General features: G+C 37.4%; 1 long non-coding RNA gene across 3 annotated transcripts in view; it reads left to right on the top strand.

Moving 5' to 3' along the window:
• LOC134139444 (uncharacterized) overlaps positions 1–19,915 on the top strand; it is a 140,029-nt gene that overhangs the window by 65,415 nt on the left and 54,699 nt on the right. For 2 of the 3 annotated variants that reach the window (XR_009958156.1, XR_009958157.1), the window contains one exon: positions 5,450–9,296. This is a non-coding gene — a long non-coding RNA (uncharacterized LOC134139444). Of the gene's footprint in view, positions 1–5,449; positions 9,297–19,915 lie in introns of those variants that run through there. The other variant, XR_009958158.1, reaches the window with a different exon arrangement.

Below are 19,915 nucleotides of genomic sequence, written 5' to 3' on the forward strand. Positions count from 1 at the left end.
GGATTAGCTGAATTCTACTGAGTAGCTGAAAACAGCTATCACTTGGAGGATCTGTTGCAATGATGACATGCAGTTTCAGTAGTGATCATCCATATTGTGACTCACTATCCTTACATTGATCAGTTTGGCAAGTGATTTGCAGAGGTATTTAATCCTCAAATCAGATCCTATCTTTTTATGGCAACCAGTTTATTAATTTAAAATAGAACTAGAGCAAAGCAAAATTTTTTCTTCTTCTCATCAGTAAATCAAAACAATCATGCAAGTCTAGGGGCTGTTTTCCTTTCTTCATATGGTGCTAGAGGATCAATACAGTAAAAGCCAGTTGCTTGATGAACTGTTCAGTGTTGCTAACCAAAGAAGACACTCAGAAATTTAAACAGTTTTCTTAATGATTGATTGATTTATAGAATAAGTAAATATATAAATGTATGTGTATAAAATATTTATTTATTTATAAAAAATCATCTGATCAGTTTATCCCAAGTTATCAGTGAAGCTTTTATCAAGTTAAAGTATCCAAAATGTCTTTTTGAGGAAGCTTTGAGGAAAGCTACTACTCTATAATTACACTAGCAAGAGCATCAGTTGCTGGAAATGGGCGGGAGGAAGAAAGAATAATCCTTCTCTATTCACTCATTGGTGCATACAGAGTACTGCAATGCGGGTGGTGCACTCCTGCCATGTATTTTTGGACCACCAGCATGACACATGCATCTCAGAAAGTTACAAAAATATTTGCAGCCAGGTCTTTTTTTGGAGTTTCTATCTTTACTTACCTCTTTCAGTCTACTAGTTGGCATATAGCTACAATATGAGAATCTCTCTTGGAAAAATAGCCACTTATCATTTCAGCTTATGTTCTTCTGTACTTACAGCTTAAAGATGATCCTACCTGATAATTATGCTTCAACACAAATAAATATTAAGTAAGTAGATCAACAAGTCTAATTAAAGTTTTCAAGGTCCATCAGTTGTGTCCATATATTGTTGTGAGGTAGATTTTGTACATGTGCCAATTTTATGCTAAAATATAAAAATAATATTATTTAGGAATACTATGCATTTCATATTATGCTGTTACATTCCTAATTTTAATAAAGGTACTAATTTTCTCTAATAAAGCTGATCCTGTTGGCTACACTAGGATAAGCCTTACTTCAGTATCATGCAAATGAAGCTAAATGACAATTAAAAGTTGCGTTCCAAACACCTACCCTAGATGACTACAGTGCAAAAGCAACAAATAAACATAGCTTCAGTAGAATAAAATTAAACCACTATCATCTGCCCAAACCCTATGACTACACCAGCAAAGCTGTGGAAAAAGTATTATCAAATAATTTAGTGAGCTATGTTGTGATGCACGCAATGTAATATTTCCTTTTTATTAGATGATAGAGCACAGAAGCTTTATAGCTTGCAGCTAGCAGTTCAGCTAGTGTTGATTTACACTTGGCTGGAGTGAAGCCAAGGGAAACAATTATGCTTTTTACCCTCTATCTCAAACAAGTACGCATAGACATATCCTACACTCTTCTGATGTCCTCATGTAGAGGAAGAGTGCAGAAGTAGAGGAGAGCACAAATAAAGCCCTCCAAGTTTCCAGAATTTGCAGCCCCTCCTGTGGTAAAGGTCCTGAGATGGATTTTTGTCAGTTTCAAACATAAGTACATGTTGCAGATGCGAGTAAGGTAAAAAATTTTATAACTATCTTGACTGGTTATAGGAAACCTAAGAATTATTTTTACCTAACACATAATGTTAATTTACCATTAGCAACATGCACTTACCTTTTAATGTACTCTCCAGGAAATACTGGGGATTTTGATGGGAAATAACTATCTTTGTAAGAATCTGGTGCAGATTTTATACACCAGTCATGTCTTTAAAAATGAATCAATCTAATCAAAGGCTTACATTCACTTTGTCATCTGCTACTCAAAGCTTAGCATTAGAGCAACACAGCAGAACCAGCTTTGTTCTGAACTCAGTGGGATGTGAAATGACAGAATAGCAAGAGAATACCATTTCTCCACGTAGAGACAGACCATCAGAGATGTCAGGATTAATTAGAAAATGGACTATTAGAGGAACTGCCTGCCCTGGGGAACCAGATAGCAAGCAGATTTCAAAACATAAGTAACATAACATTCTTTTTGGCAGCACTAAGCACTAGCTTTAAGTTTATTTCTGTGCTATGAACCAGAAACTATGTTATCTGGTAGGGAAAGGAGGCTCTACAGTTTCTACTCAGAGTGAGTACAGTTGGCTCAGCTGCGAGTATGTCTATACTGCACATTGCAGCACAATGTAGAGTAGCCTGAGTTATTTATGAAAGTAGGAGCTTGAATACTAGAAGTAATAAAGCCATGTTAGCACAGAAGTCTGCTTGGATTAATATGTGCTGCTTCTTATCATAGGATTTATGCATTAAAGTCCTGATCGGATTAGCCTCAGTGGAAATGTTGCTATATTGCTTCTGGTATCCAGTCTAGTGCCAATGTGATTCTAGTAAAACAGCTGGGATATCCAAAACCAGATTGTATAGACACAGTTAATACAGATCATTACCTTGAACACATGCTACTCCATTTAGGTAAGAGTCAAGTTATCCCAATATTAGTAATCTCAAGAAGTTTGTTGCATGCCAACAGCCTGGATCAAGGATGTTGAAGAGAAATTGCCAAGGCAGTATGTCGGCAGGACCGCTACCTTTTGCTTCTCATACTTGTGGACACCTATGATACTGCAAAGAAATATACAGAGCATATCAAGAGTGACAGCTGCACCTTGGGTTCCCTGTGGTGCTCTCTATCCAATCAGTGAAAGGCAAAGGCTTGAATAGGAGTGGACATGACTTGTGGATCATCATTTATGTATATCTGTATGTCATGTGTCAAAAAGAGGGCTTTGGCTTTTATGACCATGGCCTATCTCAAATGCCTATACAAAGACCTGTGTTGCATGAGAAACAACAGGAGGAGTTACAGGTTCATGCACATTTACGGATCTATGCCATTGGGGTCACAGGGACATGGTGGGATAGCTCACGTGGCTGGAGTGCTGAAATAGAGGGATATGGGATCCTTAGGAAGCTGGGCTGGAAGACAAGGAAAGGGGGTTGTACCGTGCACAGAAGAGCAGCTTATACACACAGAGGTCTGCAATGGAAAGAGCTCTGAGAGATGAGAGCTTACTGGTCAGGATTAGAGAGGGTGACAAAATGTGCATCTTGTGGTAGGCAGCTGCTATGAACTATCTGATCAAAAAAGTAGCAAAGACCTTTGGAAGATGCCAAATGGTTTCAGGCCCTGGTTCTCATGAAAGACTTTGACTTTTCTGCTGGAATGACAACATGGTAGGGTGCAAGCTGTCTAGATTTAAGGTGTATGTTGATGTGCAGCTGGTAGATAAGACGACTAGAGGTGGTTTAACTTCTTCGTTAATTATTTGAGTGATGGGACAGAAAGCACTCTCAGGAAGTTAACAGATAGCACTAAGCTGTGGGAAACAGTTTATATGCTGCTCACTTTTGGACTCTGAAGACACTAACAAACTGGAGTGATCTCAGTGAAAGACCACTTAAATGGATAGTGGACTGAAGCAAATAATGTATGAGGAGAAGCTGAAAGAGGTGGATCTCTTCAACTTGAAGAAGAGGAAGCTCAGAATTGTTACACTGTCTTTAGTGTCTCATGGAGGGCTTTAGAGGAGATGGAGCCAGACTCTTTCCAGGGTGCACAGCCAAAGGGTGAAAGGTAACAGACACAAGCTGCATCAGGGGAAATTCTGGCTAATACACGTAAAAAATTCTTCACATTGAGGGTGGTCAAACACTGTAACAGATTGCCTAGAGAGGCTGCAGAATCTCCATTCTTGAAGATATTCATAACTTGACTGAACCACACAGTTCAGTACTGTGGGAGTTGGTCAGCCACTGCTCAGACTGCAGCCTTACTCCCTCTTTAGTTATTAGTTTGGGCATAACCACACCAGTTAGGCTAAATAAGGGAGTTAATAAGCAGATGTAATCATCTAAGTGAATTCACACTATCTGCATTGTACAGAACATCCAAATGCTTGCTATAATGTCTCAGTTCCATAGACTGACTTTCTGCTATCAGAATGCAAAGATGAATTAGCTAAGTACCCTAGAAATATAATTAAGTCCTATCTAGCTGGAAAAATGTTTTGTGGGTCAAGATTGTTTAGACTTTGTCTCATTTGGGGGGGGGGAAGAGGGGGTTAATGTGATTATATGATTTTGTGGTCTTCCTAAGACTAACTTGATTTGAACAAATGCTGTCTAAACAGAAAAAGTAGTGATTCATTTTGGTTGTAATACAAAGGCCTTTGGTACAAAATATTTATCCACCACGTGGTTTGAAAGGCTTCTTTCTATTTTTTAGTTGTCACAAAGCCAAATTCTGCTGTCAGACCAAAGCATGTGGTTACTCTGCAGTCAGCAGATATGAAGTCATTGGAACCTATATGTAAACGTGTAATGGTACAATTTGGCCTGAACTTAGTGCTGCTGTCCAGTCTGTTTCAACAAATTACTAAATAATCCAAATGCAAAGCTTTACTCTAAAGGCTTTTTGATACGTTCTGTGCAGCTGACTGGTGCTGAACATGAAAGAGTAATGACTGGCTGACCTTGCAGTGTGATCAGTAATCAATTTTTCTGAGTTGAAAGGTCTTTTGGATTTAATCTTGCAAAGTACATAGCATTATGATTTCAGTTCTGCAAAGCTGTTCAACATGTACTTGATATTAAGCAATTGAGTCAGCTCATAGAAATGATGAGGCTACTCTCATATTCAAAGATAAGCACATGCTAAAGTGCTTCCCTGGGTACAGCACACATCTTTCCATAGGAATGGCTTCCTATTTTAGGTGCTTATGCATAAGCATCCACTTTTAGCTGCTATTCTAGTAAACTACAATGTTATTCTTATCAGAATGGCTGACAGCAACTTGGGAAATACAGGTTGTAGTACTTGTCAGGATTTTAAATTATTATTTGCTGAATAAATTAAAGAGGTCATAACCACAATTAGTATTCTTATACAGGCATAATAAATTGTCTGCAATGTAGATTCCTGCAGCAACAATCAAATCAGAGGGCATTTCCTGTCGGTTAATAACTAGCTGATAGTCCAAGCCCATTAACAGTTATAATGAGAAAGATAAAGTAAGTTTGATTTTAATGGTTTTACAGTTACAGTGCTATGAGTATGTGATATCCAGAGCAGTGCTAAAACATAGAAGTTGTGGATAGATTTTTGTGTCTGAATTCTTTCTCAAAGCTGAACAGTGAAGACTGCTGCTCTGGTTGAATTCAAGGCAAAGGCGAGCTTTTTTGTTGGAATATATTGAAGCACTTGCCATATTTTGGAGTTTGCCCAGAGCTGAGTTATCTTTCTCCTGTTTTTCTTTTTTTCAGGAGATGCACATCAGGAGATCCAGAGAGACTACTTAGACTAAAGTAACGTCAGACCTTTCACTCTGTTGTATTGCTTGCTACTTTTATTGCAAACTTTAAATGTAAACCATATAATCACTTTCCATCAGAGTAGTTTATTTTATAAACTAGTCCTGGCTTCACATACAATGACCTTCAAGTAACTACGCAAAGCCTGCTTTATTCTTTATGTGTTTCCAACTGGTTGTGATTTAGAACCTATTACTGGTTTATTCTGAAATCCCTCCATATAGCTAATGATAAATACATTTTCTCAGTTGCTCTTGTTCAGGGTGCCCTTCTGTCCTTTTCGACCAGGGCTGGTGGGATGTCCTGCAGTGAAGGTTCAGTTATTGCACTTACTCTTCCTTTAAGGCATGGCTAGCAGATAGGCCAAGGCAGACTTGCTAAGGATATTACATTTTCAGATTTGAAGAGCATAATAATGAATTTGCATATTAACTATCAAAAAGATTACTAGTTGATAATTAGCAAATCACAGATCTTTACTGCTGATTCCAGAGCTCATTAAGAAAATACTTGGTCTCTCTCCCCCTGTCAATCCAAAGTATTCTGTGGGAAAGAGAAGTTCCCATTGAAATTCAAGCCAAGTAAAACAGAAGGGGAAAATGTTGTTTTCTGTGAACTGAAAAACTGGGTTAAAAGATGATATAGATGGAGGGGGCTCTAAAGGGTCAATCTTTTGAAATCCTTCTTACTATTTAGAAAAAAGTCTAAAAATAGTAGTGAACTTGGGACTTCAAATGATGAACATTTTACTTCTGCAGTTCTGCAGTTTGGGGAAATTTTACACTGATTACAAGAAAGAACCTTTCCATAATAAATATGTTTTGCTTTTCAAAAGACCTAAAACCACCTAAGAAAGAAACTTGTGCACTTATTCATTTCTGTGCAATATAGACAGATTTGAGGATGTTTTAATATCCGCAAAGGCGTTCCTGGCTACTATTATTGAATACTGATGACAGAGCTTGAGAACACTTACGGAGTATCTCCCAGTGTAGACGGAATGCACACACTAAGGGATCTGAAACAAGCTACCATATTTAACAGATCTGTAGAAGATTTACTAAAAATCTACAACAGAAACAGTTCAGCGTACTGAATGGTGTACACTCAAAACATTTTTGCTGTGATCTACAGTCTTTAATTACATTGCCTAATTGCATAGCAGGCCTCAGGGATAGAAAAATGAAAAATATAACAATAACAAATTGTCTGATAATGTTACTTATGGACATGCTGCATAAGCACTAAGAAATACTTCTATGATTAAAATAATCCATGTAAAATAATCTAAAAGCAAATTTATGATATACTAAATGTAAACAAGCAAATATAGGTGGCCAAGGAATTCAGAATTCGCTGCTATCCATTTAGAGTTGTAAGGACAGGGTCAGCATCTGGGGCTTGTTCTTAATTTTCATCAATGTATGATTTATATCAGAAGAAGACTCCTGTACTAATTAATCATTTATCTTTGTTTATACTGACAGTTATGGCTGACCTTAAAATTTTCCTAAAATCTATACTCAGTGATCATTAATGTTCTAAACCTTCCTCCCTGGTGCACCTGGAAAATCAGCTCTACTTCTGGTATCATTTCAGTGATGTTCTTTTTGCCAGGCATTTGCACGGGAAGTTTTTAAGCATTAACATCTATGTTCAGTCCTCTGACTTACAGCACTTCTCTTTTCTACTCCTTCTGTTGACTGCTGAAACCCAGAAAGACACAACCCAGAAAGATAGATCAGTCACTCACAGACGAGTTACTGAAAGGGACTCTGCATGGCATAAGGGATAATATTCTGTACCCCTTGAGTGCTTGTGGGGCTGCAACTGAGTTAGTGTTAACATACCAGCTTAGGACTGATAAAATGTGGCAATGGCAGCAAGTAACTCAGCAGAGGCTGACATTACCTGACAGACCGAGTAAATACCTGGGAGGCTAGTATGTGCTGAGTTTGTGTTGCCATGACTACGTGCACTGCCATTTTCTGAAACTGCTGTCATTATTTCAGTCCTTTGTCACCGTCTGCATGGAATGAACTGAAAATAATAACAAAAAGTAAATTTAGTTGCACATGCTGCTTATTCTCTCATGCATGAGAAGTTAGGAAAGTACAAATTACCTTAAAAAATCACCACACAAGGAAGAGTAATGCCAGAATTAGTTTCCACTCTTGCTTGAATTGTATCATTGATTTATTCAAGATTCACATACATTCTGTCTTGAGTAAAGCCTGCTTTTTCACTTGCAGCTATTCAAACATGATAAGATTACATAGAATAGGAGTAAAATTTAACCTACATAAAAATAAACATAAATTGACAAGATGCTAGGTAAACTTTACTAGTACTTTTGACAGACCAAGCAAGATTATCAGGAAGCTTTCTTAAGACATTATTTAATATAGTATTTTATAGAAAGAATTTACAGTAGCTCATGGAGCAGGATAATGACATAATGACATAAAGTGTTGCAGGTGAGATGAGAAAATATATAAAAATACACAATTGATGGTAAAATATGGGAGAGGAACTGCCTTTTAGGTTGCTTCTAAAGTGTCAGGCTTAAAATGTTCTTACTGATGTCTGGAAAGAAACTGTGGAAAGGGAATATAAAATTTTATTATTTTTATAGGACAACTGTCATCATCTGCCTGCATATATTGTGCTGTATTGGTTAAGCTGTCCCAAAAGCATAAGGCCTGGCTAGGAGAGCAACAACCTATTACCAGAGCACAAGCATGAGGGGCCCAGTGTGCCAGTGTTTTGCCTTTCTGCAAGCACTGTGAAAATGGGGCACTCCTCCTACAACACTGCTCTGCAACATAAGTATAGATTATTACCCAGTTTTATCTCTTTTATTAATGGTCTTTTTCTAACAACAATCTGAGAAATTCAATTATAATCATAAAGGAGTAGACAGATGAACTTCTCAAAGTAAAAAACCTCAAAGCTCCTTCTAGAGCTCTTCTATAATGTGTTTGATTTGCTATTTCTGTGATTGTCCATCTCTTAATTAATATATCAAGTCTCAATAATATTAAGGACTATTTCATTCCATAAATTGTTGTGAAACTGTGTTTTCTGGGGACAATACCGATCAGGATACATATAAGAGCTGAGAATAAAACAAAGAACCAACCATAGAATCAACTTTCTGAGCCATTTTAACAAATTCAGAGATACCATGTCACCAGAGATGTCCAAGCTTTGAGGTCACACTTGAGGAGATGATATGTTTATGTAACTCTTCTTAACATGGTTTATTGGAATTGGAATTATGGAAAATCCAAGAAAAGTTTTCTGAAATTCTCTTCTGATTCTTGCTGGGACTTGGATCTTCAAACTAACCTTCCCATTTCCTAGGGCTACTGTCTTTCAGTAGAAACCAACTCAGATCAGCCAAAACTAACTAGAATCCAGCCAAGTGTTTCCACAAGTCTGCTGGTATATGAAGTAGGCAATGAAATATGCATATTCTTTTTTCCCAAAATAGGAAAAGGTGAATCATGTTGTTAATACAAAGCAGATTCTTCTTTTAGCAAAATTTGGCTCAGAAGTGCAATCCAATTTATTTATCTGGCTCTTGAACCCTTTAAAACCTTCATGTGATATCTGCTTAGCCTTAATCAAAGTTTACCACAGCTGTGCTGTTCACCTGCAACAAGCATTTTCTATCCAACTGACCATGTTTAAAGACTCTGTATTACAGAAAAATAGTTATGTAAATGAAACAGCTTACCAAAACTCAGATTTAGCTAGCTAACTTCCATGCAAATAAATATGTGTATCTAATGTTTCCTATTTTTTCATTCTAGGATTTCATGGTAACATTTAATCATAGATACGTGTGTGTGTGTGTGTGTGTGTGTGTGTGTTTGTAAATTAACCTGGCTTTATGTTAGTAGGTGAACATACAAGTTAATTGTTAGTAGATCATAAATGTTATGCATGGAGTAAAATTCATTTTCTCTGTATAAAAAGTTTAATCCTATGATTCATAGCAGCATATAAAGAAAATATTTATAATCTGTTTGAAGCATACTGCATCATTAACAGAACTTGATAAGTAAAATACTCTTTTTTTTTTAAACAGCACAGAGCATCCCTAATTTATACCTAACATTTTCTCTGATATAGTTCTCCATAAAAAGAACTTGAAAAGCTAAGCCAATGTATAGCAAAGAATATACTGCAATAGCAACTAATTAGGTGCTATGGCAAATATATTTCTTCTGCTGATTTCACATCGAAGTCTAATGTTAAACTGTGAATTTCCTAGCCTAGCAATAGCCTAAATCATTTCAGGGTAATCAGCTTCAGCAAAAAATTGAACTCACGGAGTCAGTTTTCGTTCTGACTTTGACAGGGTTGTACAGAGTGTATCACTGTAAAACTTGTCTTAAAAAAGTTCCAAATGTCATTTGGGGAATTTAAAATAACTGTAGTTGAAATAAAGAAGAGCTTTGGTGGCAGCTATTATGACAAGTTATTTAAGTGAAAAAGTTAATGGTGAGCACTGAGGAAAGGTTCTCACAATAATTAGATACAGTAATAGAAGTAGCTGGCAGAGCAACATAGCATTTTAATTTCTCTACAGTTATTTTTGGATATAACTGCCTCCCCCAAACAGATAATAGACAAATCTGATAAGCAACCAGTGTTTCTGTTCAGAAGCAAGGATATAAAAATGGCTGTTTTATGTCTACAGCTTGTGAGATTGCCCCACTCCTAGAGCACTGCTTAAACTATGGTGCAAGGCACTGGGTCAGTGATAGTGAAGACTAAATCCAGCCCCCTCCCCCAGTAAGGACTCCCAACTGTTTCATGTAAGACTGACATTGTCTGCTCTTGTGTAAATAAGCTTCCTGTGAACAGGGATCAAGTATCAAACTTAGTGTGTTTCCAGCTATTAATCAAGTATATTTGAAAATATGAATCCCATGAGTATTTGGTAGTTAAAAAGTAATGTTTTCAGTCTATCAAAACTGTTGACAGAGACAGCAGATTGCTTTTTAAAGTATAAATTAATCAGCTGTAGCTCCATTCAAAAAAAAAAAAAGAAAAGAAAAAAGAAAAGAAAAAAAAATCTTGGAGGACTTTAGCAGTTAGCAAAGGATACGTATGCACACAAAGGCACGCGGGCAACAAGTAACAGCTCCCTATGAGAAAGGAGAGGCAAGCAGGAAGTTACAATGACTAAGAATATATAATATTACCAGCCAGTGTGGAAACAAATAGCGCTTGTTTAACCTTATTAACATTTTCTTTTCTTTTGGTTCAGGCAAGATATATGGGTTTATATCTGGAGAATGAAGTTGAGATTAACTCTACAAAGAAACTTAGTGCAATAGACCTGGGAGCTTTGGGGAGGTGGAACTGACTCAGCTTGCTCTGTGATGGAATAGCTTATCCTCCTCCTGCTGCAGTTGTTGGGCATTACCAGAATTACAGGAATAGTGTTTCTAGATGGCAAGCCTTGGAAGTGGGGGTAATGGGACTATACCTGGTGCTGCTTCCACTACCTGTGTGAATATTCTTCATGAAGCTCACAGGACAAGGCATATATGATAACTTAGATGATCAGGCTATTTGCCTATGAATGACATTTTTTCCTGTCAGAAGATCATAGGATTACACTGGGTAACAAAAGTGTGAGAGATATGTGTTTTCATGTCTATATTTAAGAACATGTAACAGTGTGTGCCAGAACTTCTCAGTTTTCATTTATTGCTTTGACATCAATAAGAAGACGTGGGTATCTTATGCAATCGTATGACAAACAACTGATCCTATCGCGTGGCCACTGTGGAAACTATGCATTGTAGAAAAAGAGGTATATATTTACACTTCTGCAAGGAAGAAGAAAACATTTTTTTTTAAGTGTCCCCATTGTTGTTTTGATGCAGGTGGCCAGGGTTACAAGTGCAAGAAATATGTGGGATTCTTTTTCTTTTTTTTAAGATGTGATTGCATTCAGTCACAAACAAAGCCTGATCTGTGGTGGCTGCATCTATGCTGTGGGGTGCTCATCTATGCTAAGCTGGGGGCTCCTGGAAGGAAGACCATGGTTTCCAGTGGGTTATGCTGCTTAGGCTGCATAGCAGCCTGCTGAACGGCAGGGCTCGTTAGCCTGGACGCAGTGGTGAGCTAATGGGACCCTCTAGTATCTCAGTGACTTGCAGTGATGCAGGGTCGCTTAGATACACATTGAAGAACTTAAGTGAACGTCTGCAATTCTTTTTAGTGTTTGTGCACTGCAGGAGGAAAAGCATTCTTGTTTAAGTGTGAGGCTTCTTTAATGATGCACAGGGATTACTGGGTGGTCTTTGAACTCAAAAGCTGAGAGCCTTAACCTGACCAGCTGGGAACTAAGTAGCTTAAATATCTAAAATTTTCTCTTTTTGATGTCCTTAAAAATCAATGCTTAGCTGATGCCAAGCCTGTGAAAACTCTGTGCTTTATAAACTCTTAATTCTTTGGTACTAAATTTCTTGTGGCAGCTGAAGTTCTGTTTCTGACTGTGTCAGAAGCATTTTAGTAGGTCTGCAGGTTCTTGTGGCTAACCTCCAGAACCACAAAACTTTACGTGGAGTTACATAGACTACACTTGCATTAGCTAATGATGTGGTCTGACAAGAACAAATCACAAACTGGTTTGCATGCAGCCCATAGTGACTGTACTAGACACCTCTCAAGACTAACTGTAGTCTGATCTTGTAGCCTGAATGCACAGTAGTGGTCAGAGCCCATTAGATGGCTTCTAGCCATCCTCCTCTTCTGTTTCATCCAGATGGAACCCATTCATGTGCTCCAAGGCTCTTCTGTCATATGAACCATAGCTGGGGGCAATTGGGAGATTTGTTTCAAAAGTGCGCTCCTGATATGGACTAAATATGTGGATGCACCTGTGGATATCAGAAAGTGTCCACATCCAAAAGTGGATCCAAGTTGCTGTCAAGCAATGAAAGTAGCTTGTAATGTGGATGAACAGACAAAGCTATTGTGTTTCATATCATGAAGAATTTTTCATAGTTATAAAATAAAACATGATCTATGTTCTATTCTAACTTTGTTTTCAAGAAACCTCTGTTTTGAGAAACTTTTCTGATTTTCCTGGCCCGCTAACATTATGTAGGATGGTCCATTGAAATCTCTCCTTGCTGTTATAGGAAATATAATCATCCCATAGAAAAATATGAAATAAGTCTTGCATTCTGTTATTCTGCAACTTTTTTTCCATTGGCAACATTAATTGGACATTTAAGCTCTACAGAAATTCCTTTCTTAATAGAGTTTTCTTTCCCATTAACATGGACAGGAAGGAGTCTATTGTCTTCTGTGTATGAAAGAGCTTAGCTATAAATCAAAATGGAAGGAATAAAGAACAAACCATCTTGTTACCACATGGAGAAGGCACAAAGATTGTATTGCATAAAATATTTTAGATAAAAATCTGCTGAGGATAGCAAAACAGGATTACCAGGGTTCTTATAAATCCAAAACTAACTTTTTTTAATCCATTCAGTGAATGTTCTGCCATTTTGTGTGGTAACAACAATAAAGCCTGAGAACAGAGTATTGTCCCCTTACCTGAAGAGCATTTGCAGAAATGTATTAAGCACAGTTTCTTTGCCCAGCAAATGAAGATTTGAGTTGACCTGCCTTATAAATTCCAGTTTGCTTATCTCCTACAAATACTTATCTGCTATACTGCCAAGTATTTTGAATATCATTTGAACAAAACAGCTGGCTGGCAGTGTACCTGGTCTGCTATGTAAAGATCTAAATGGAGAAAAGATTTGCACACAAACTGTCAGTTTGAGGCCAAAATGTTAGTGCTTGAAAGTTTCACAGGCCTGACCTGTGAGACCTTCCAGCCCTGACATGAGTCAGTGGTGCAGATAGTAGCCCACAAAACTTTACTCAGAAAGATCAGCAAGGAATTTGTGCCAGTCATGGACTCTTGCAACTAATAGCCTATGATGACTTCTAGTGTCAAGGTTTCTTCATATATAGCAAGAGCTTGCTATAACCTCTTTGGATTGATTTGGTGGCAGAGCTGTTCTCTGATTTTCCACAGCATCTTCAGAAATTTATTCTGTGTGACAAAGGGCACCACAAGATTTTGGGCAGATATTAGCAAGATAGAAGAGGACTTTTTTAGTTGCTGAATCCCTGCATTTGGAAGAAATATGCAGTTTGATATTGCAAATGAATTTTTTCATGTTGGTATTGATTATTTAACAACTGCCTGGTGACCATTAATTAAACATTTCATTGGGTGTGGTTTTTTTCTGGATTTTCAAGCAATTAGCAGCTGAGAATCTGTGTGGCAAAAAAAAAAAAAAAAAAAAAAAAAAAAAAAAAAAAAGCCCTACCTCATTTTAACCCTCATTAATGGTGTGAAGAGCTAGAAGAAATAAAGATACTTAAAGGACTTCAGCTTGACAAATTATGCCGCCACTGCTATGCTGGATGTTAAGTGTAGCTCTGAAAATGGATTTCCATTAACATTTTGTGTTCTACTCAGCAAGTATTCAATGTGTGCCATCATGCAGGGAGCAGCTCACCATAAATTTGCCTATATATGTTTCTTCTCATGGGCTATGAGACTAAATAGCCTTTGCATTAATAATAATTTTAAACATATCTCCACTACCTCAGCTTGCATAAGATTCATCTTGCCAAAGGCAGGATGAGGGGGGGAAGTGTGTTGGAATATATCAGCAAAGAAAGATCTGAAGCAAATCTAGTGCAGACCAGCATTGTATATTTTTAGGAAGCACTACTTGACACCTAGGAGTTGGATAATAAAAGCTAGAGATGGGGGAGTAGATCTGAGGTGGAACACAGGCACATAAATTCTATTTAAATTCCAAAGCAGTATTTTCAGAAAAATTGTTCAGTGCCTCAAATCTATTGCATGTTACTTTTGACGTTAAGATCCTTGCAGACACAGCCATGCACCTAGAAATAGAACAGATCTACCCTAGTTTTCAGCTCTCACTACTCGCAGTCACTACTTTCATGTAATGTGTGGCTGATGATAACCGTCCTTTTTATAGCCAAGGGACTAGACTAGAAATCAGGAGAGCTAGTGTCAGATCTTCCTGACCTGAGGGACTTCAAACTCAAATGTCCCACTTTGCATTAGAATGCTATTCAGAGCAGCTGTATACTATGCTATTCTGGGATAGGATGCTTTTTGCCCCCAGTTGAACTTTACTGCCATGCCAGAAACTCCATTGAATCAGAGACCCTCAAGGTAAATGCTGTTTTACTTTAAGCAGTAGGTGGATAACAGGCTGCTCTGAAAGCAGGAGCCAATAACTTCTAATCACTAGTCATGCTTATAGTTATGTGAACTTTTTCCTGGACCTTGGGCTTTACGGCTCAGATCCTGATAAACATGAGCTTTTGAAAAAAACAAAAATCTTGAAATATACCAGACCTGAATGGTGTCAATGCAAAACTAACGTTAACATCTCTTGTAGCTTGTGTATACTGAAAACTGAGTAGTAGATAATTATTTGTTGAAGTTTTTAACACAATGCCATTTCAGATTTGGTGTGCACAGTGCATGGAAATGGCAGGCAACTTCCATCTTACTATAAAGATTTCAAAAATTACTTTTTCTCCACAATGTAACAGAGAGTTGCAACTTTTTTTATAGAACAAAAAAGGTTTTTTAATTGTTACTTCCCCACGGAAAATCACTCTCTAGTAAGACCTGATTGGGCAATCCTGGATCTCAAATTTACTGATGCTACTTAAAGCATTTTGAAACCAGAAATTTTGGCTTAGGTGAAGTTGCAACATTTGAAAGACCACAAGAATGACATTTCCCAAGCAACTCTGTCATTAACAACAAAACAGACATAATTCCGCATGTTACAATTACTGATAGAGGATATAGAGGTGGGGGGAAAAGAAATAATTTGGTGTATATTCATGCTTCTGTATTATGACTGTAGCATAGAAAGGATTAATCAACTATAGCTATGTCCTGCTCTCTCTGTAAACTCTCTGCCTTTGCTTTTGGGTATATTGATTCACCCTGAGTCATTCCTTCTCTGTCAGAATTGCCAACAGCAATAATTACCCTGAAAACAAACAGAACTGTGATCAAGGTTTCCGCATTTGCTTTATTCAGTGGTTTCTGAGGCAAGCAATCAGATATGAGGCGATGTGTACTAGTCCAGGTAGTTTTGATAGTGGCTCCAATTCTCCTGGGTGGCTGCAGATACAATAGTAGCATTTCTAACCCTTCTGATCCTTGCGGGTACAATCCCAAAGGAGCCTTGAGCTGTAATAGAAGCAGGGAACTGGAACCGGGCTATTGAGAGCAACATGGTTTTAGAATTCCTCTTAAACAATTTATGAGTCTTAAAACCAATTAAGGACTTATTTTTTTGCCTGGCACAACTCTGATTGGAGAACTGTTCCATAACCATGCTACTCTAATGGTTAGGATCCTCCTTCTGATTTCCAATCTGAACTTACTCAAAGCAAGTATTCTCTTTTTAAATATTCCCCTGCTGTTAACATCATTCTCAAATAACTTGAGGAGTTCTTTTTTTCCCTGATATTAAATAAAACACATCAGGTGGTATGTCTGTAAAGAGCAACTCAGTTTTTGTTTTGTGAAGTTAAAAGAACCAAGAGAGTGTATGCTTCTCTAGACAGTTTGGTGGGGGGGGAATATGTTCCCCTAATCACTAATTCTAGCACCCATTTTGCATGCGTGGTTTAATTAAAACTCATTCAGTCTCAAAAATGGAGGCAATATTGATAGAAGTATAAATTCAGTAACAGTAACTTTGCCTTTTCCACCAATTTTTATCTTGGTACATTAAGAAGTTGGGTCATGCTTGTGGTCAGTTGTCCCTGTACATCCTTGCTGTTTCATAAGCTTGTTCTCATATCCATCATATGTCAAACTCACTGATTGTCCAGCCATCCAGAAACTGCTGTGCTCAGACTCATGAGGAAACTAAGGCACATACGGAACATTATTCCAGGCTCCCCAGTGTGCTTAATGACATTTCACATCTACTGTCAAATAATACATCTGGGGCTCTTTTATTCCACTACATGTAACAAGCTCTTTAGGTTTGCAGGAGAAATGTTTCTTATGTTTAAAATCAGTGTGCTTGGGACTCATGTTGCTGAATTTCACTCTGAATCTATTAATTCAACCTCCAGTCTGCCTACATGATATTTTGATATCTCTGTTGCTTTAGAAAGACTTCAGACTTTGTCTAACTCCATGGATCTCTTTCTCTCATTATTTATAATCTTACTATTCAGATTCAGAGTTTAGTTTCCTATAAACTAAGCAAATCTGGAAAGAAAGTACAAATATTGGAGAACGTGGCTGAAAAATGGGTTTCAGAAATGGCAATGTTTTGCTGTCCTTGGGGGATGCATGTTCTAAAATGGTAATTAATGAGAAATTTCCACTTTTCTACTGCAGTTCTTGTGAATTTTGTATCTAGAATGAGGCAAAGATGTATTTGCTTACCCTTCCACATAAGTATAAATAGGTATCTACTACAACTGTCAGCAGAAAAAAGTATGATTGTGACCACTGATAGAGAACATGGTATCTATAAGACATATATCCTTATCAGCAATTGATCCACTTCATGGAAAAATCTTAAAAGATCATCAGATCAAAAGATTCTCTTCAGATTTGTTCCAATTTCCCCTGAATTCAGTACTCTCGCTTTATAGATGCTATGTAGGCACAGCATGTGCACATCTTTGTAAATTGTTTCTTTTACTTAAATGAAAGGAGTTCAGTCTATACTTCCTTTACAAAAGTAATTGCACAGTACTGCAGCCGAACTTGAGCAGAATATTGGCGATTTAACAAGTTAAATATTCATCGTTAGGAGATTCAGTGAAGAATTCAAGCTGCTGCCTTTGATAGGAGGGAAGATATTCAAAACCTGTCAAAAGCAAAGTTAATGTGGAAGCCTTAGTTCTTGATAATATAGCTAGCTTGGAAAGTTGGGCAGAGCCATGTGAAAAGGTGCTATTGCCTGACTCCCTTAGTGAAGCAGATAAATACCTGTGGACCTCTGTGCCTACATTTCATACACATTTTTGTCAGAGTTCAGAGTTAATGCAGAAATAAAAAAGAAAGTTATAAAGCACAGACTGGTGAAGGAAATACTGGCTAGTAAAACCTATGAAAAGGCTGAACCTTATCTGGCTAATGCACTAACTTTTCCGTATCTATTTTCTTAATGGAAAGTTGCAGACTTCTGCCTTGAGATATAAAGCTGGAAATTATGGAAAATAATAATATTCTATAATAGATATGAAAAAAACATTGGAACAGGCTAGCCACAGAGGTTGTGGAGTATCTGTCCCTGGAGGTATTCAAAACTTGATGTGATGACCTGTTCTAGCTGACCCTGCTTGAGCAGGGGAGTTGAACTAGACAATCTCAAGAGGTCCCTTCCAACCCCAGCTATTCTTTAATTCTGTGAAATGAACTAATATTCAAAAAAAGAGCAAAATACAGAGGTGAATGGAGGTAATGTTGCATCATTACTGATATAAAAATAATCTTAATTCTAACTACCTAAATAGAACAAAGCCTTTTTGCAGAAACATTGACTCAGTGCAGGACGTTTGGAGAGAACAGGAAAGGGAATATTTGCATCACATCTGAAGGCTAATATTGAATGTGGTCATGGATTTCTCTGTTGCTAGAGAAGAGTCTGACCTGTGGAGCTGCTACTGTAGTCACCAGGATAAATGCATAATTAAGAATCCATTGCTCTGATAGTCAGAATCAAACATGTAACAGCTTAGGGAGTTTGTAAAATTACAACACTCTTTTCCTTACTTAGTTTTCTGGACCTAAGTCACTAAATCCAATTAGTAATAGCTGACTAAACTGATGAAAATAATATGATTGCACACTGAGGAAAGAGTGTACTATAGTAGCATATACAGTATGCTACTAGTATGCATACTGTATGCATTTATAAAAATACTTATTTTAGCTATGCTAAACCTGAATTCATATTTCTTATTGCTATTTTAGATTACATGACACTTAAGGGAGATTAGGAGATAAACTTGGCACACAGGAATTATGCTAGCTCAGATCTCAGGACATTCTACTCTATGCAACAAAATACTGTTTGATGCTCTTTAAAATGGAAAACTTTTACTGGTTGTCATCTTCACTGTAGATTGCTATGAGGAGCCTGATTGTTTTGTGTGGCCTATGACTATTCTCGAAGTCTAGAAAAAAAAGTACTAGCATCTGTGCTGTATAAAAAATGACACCTCTTTAAGAAAAAGGCAAATATGTACAATCTCCCACTTGAAAAACAGAGAAGACAATGATACAAGATTAAAATAATTGGGGTTTGGGAGAGAGCTATTTTTACCTAAGCCTTACTGGCATACAAGCCACAGGCAGATCTTTCACTTCATGGAATAAACTTTGGATCAATGCTGTTTATTAGTGCTATTGTTACGTTGTTCACTGATTGACACTGTAAACAAAGCATGATTCATTGCAGAGGGCATTTGAAGTTGACTTTTTTCCAAAGAGAGTATGCTGCAACAGTTCTTTTTTTTTGATGTAAAATCTATCTAGTGCAACTAGTAATGCATACTTTCGTAGTGGACATCTTTTAACTTGATAGATCATTCTTTCTCCCATTATTTGCTTTGCCAGTGTCTGGCCAGGAAAAATTCATTCTCTGATACTGAAGACTGAAATACAAAAAGGTCATCTTCAATGCCATGCTCAAGAAAAGCCTTTATTTAAGCTGATCAGATTATTCATGGGTCACAGACTGTTGTTGTCTGATGTTATACAAAATCACATATTTTCTGCTGTGTAGTTAGTAGCCCACAGTGGTAGGACTCAAGATGAACTCAGGAGCTCAAGAGCGAGTATATAAATACTGTCAGAGTTGGACCTTTAGTTAGGAGAACGAGAACCTCTTAAAGTAATTTTGGTTAACACTCATTTTTTTCCAAATCAAAGAGGGAATGTGACTTCCTTTCTTTTTTCTTTTTTCTTCCACTCCCCCCTTACTAACAAGGCCATTTTACGGACTATCTTGCACGTCTGGAGGAAGGGAGAGGGCACAGAAGCTTGTTCTATGGTAGAAAGACCAGGAGGAGTTAATACATTGTTACTCAATCCACCCTGTTCAGTGTTTTAGGGATCTGTGGTATGTGGCCAGAACATTGCTAACAGCTGTCAGGGTATGTTCTTTTCTGACAGAGTAGACCGGATGTTACTGGATTTTCATTTTTTCTTTTAGAAATATCAGTAATATTTCTTGGACAATGACATGTTCCCCATTCTGCCACTACAACACCACTCTTCCTACTAACATTCGGAGAAGTTACCAGCCTGTTGCCTTAGGTTAA

The sequence above is a fragment of the Rhea pennata genome, chromosome 4 (assembly GCF_028389875.1).
Source record: "Rhea pennata isolate bPtePen1 chromosome 4, bPtePen1.pri, whole genome shotgun sequence".
NCBI lineage: Eukaryota > Metazoa > Chordata > Aves > Rheiformes > Rheidae > Rhea > Rhea pennata.